Here is a 2,178-nt window from a genome sequence, read left to right as displayed (position 1 = left end):
GGCCCGCCCGCCGCGCTGGGCTGAGCTGGCGCCCCCGCCCCGCCCGCCCGCCCGCCCCGCCGCGCCCCCAACCACCTGCGGCTCAGCAGCCGTGCGCTCGGCAGTGCTGCGTTAATTTAGCTTAAAAAAAAGTGACCCAGAAGAACCACTGTGCGAGCTGAGCAGACAGCACCAGCAGGTGGGGGGCGGAACAGCCTCACCGCTACTCCAGGATGAAAAGGCTAGCCAGACACAAGGTTGCTCAAGGTAGGATACAAGGGGATATTGGTGCATCTCTACCGCAAAAAAAGCACCCAAAGCAGAGCTGCGGGAGTCACCCCAGGGAAGAGCAGAACAGCTCAGCAGTTGCTCCGGAGCTGTGTCAAATGGGAGCAGCTCTCCTCCTTCCATGACCTTGATTTTAAGAGAAGCAGGATTTTTCACCACAATTTAATCTAGTCTAGATTGCAGGCTAATTGCAGGCTGCTACCAAAGTTTAATTTTGCTCTGTAGCCTTCTCTCCAGGCTGCTTTCTCTGGCCAGATCTGGTAATTGGGCACCTACAGTACAAGTCAGCTCTGCTTGCTGAGTCAAAAAAACAAATTAAACTACCATAAATGCACTGTTCACCCTGTGGCTTTCATCCAGTTCACAGAGTGCCATCTAAAAGCTCCACATCCTGTGGACAACATCAGAAACTCCAGTGAAGTTAGCAATTCTAGTATTAAGAATGGAAACAATTATTAATTAAGCCTGGGGAAAAGGGGGTTGACAAAAGCACAGTTAATAGCCTTCTTTAATAATACACGTGGTTATGTTTGCATTTCTCCTAGCATTACATTTGAAGATGCAGCTTTACTATTGCACTAGCTTTATACAGGGGTTTTCTTTTGCTTTGTTTTGTGTGTGTGTGGTTTTTCTTTTTTTTTTTTAAGTCTTTCTCCCCTGTTAGCCATACCAAGAAATTCTCTCCATTGAGGCGCTAAGTTAGGATGACCTTGCATTAGTATTCTTAGTCCAGGAAAAATAAAATTAGTGGAAAGATTGGATGGGACGGCACAGCTCACTGAGAAAGCAGCGAGTGCCACACAATGTAGTGGGGATGTTGCCCAGGAAGAGCTAAGTGAGGGTCAAAGTGCTGCTTACCTTGGAACTGTGACAGCGCAGATAAAAGGGACTTCCTAAATAATTTCTGAGCTTCCTCATCCATGTAGTCACAGCACATTAGCAGGGAGTGGTGAAATCCTAGGTTTTATCTGAAGTCCTTAGAGTCTCTGCTCCAGCTGCTTTCATGCTTCCTACCCTAATTCAAACAGAGCAACCTCTTGCTGAACCTTGGCAAAGGCAGGCAGACATAAATAAGACAGGCTCCCATTCTGTTCCTGAATAGAGCTACAGAAAGGATTTAAATAATTTTGGAAGTCTACTAATTTTACAGACCTGTTAGGTTTCCCCCTCATATTCCATCATCTGTTTTCCCACATTAGTGTGGAAAATACACAACACTTAAGGTCTCTTAAAAAAAATATATAGAAAAGTGACCTCCAAAACTGTCACCATTGCTGCATCCGCTTCGTCATGAACATTTTAGCCTAGGACATACGTACCAGCACTATTTTACAATCACCAGATAATGATTCCCTGAGCAGGTCTCGCCAACATCATGTTAAACAACAGGAAGACAGCTTTTAGTCCACATTCACAAATGCTCCTGCTACCAGCTAAGCATTAGGTGAACAAGGAAAAAAAGAAAAAAAAATCAGCATTGTTTTCTGACATCCACAGTTTCTTCAGAAGGTCGGGATTTGTACTGTATGAACTGTTCTGACATTAGGAATTGAACCACTGCAAGGTCCCCAGTCTGTGCTTCTGGGATGTACTTTCATAATGCTTAGGAGATAGTAGCAATTAACAGCAGTTTAAGTCTTTCTGCTCAATTAACCATATCAATAAATTGTTTACTTTGAGGCAGTAGACAGGAAGCCTTGTAAAAAAGGTCCAGAAAATGTGGTTATTGAGATTTTTTGCTTGGGTTTTGCTAGGGGTGATACCAGCTTACTTGATGTGAGGTTTGAAAAAGAAAAGGCCCAAGTTTCCCTGTGCATCTCCTCTTGGTTACCAGAACAACTCTGACTAGGAAATAGAAAACAAAATCTGTTTGTTGGCACAAACATCAGTAAAGCTGCAATCAATCAATCA

Source organism: Caloenas nicobarica, chromosome 7, assembly GCF_036013445.1.
Source record: "Caloenas nicobarica isolate bCalNic1 chromosome 7, bCalNic1.hap1, whole genome shotgun sequence".
Lineage (NCBI taxonomy): Eukaryota > Metazoa > Chordata > Aves > Columbiformes > Columbidae > Caloenas > Caloenas nicobarica.
This window is presented reverse-complemented; position numbering follows the sequence as displayed.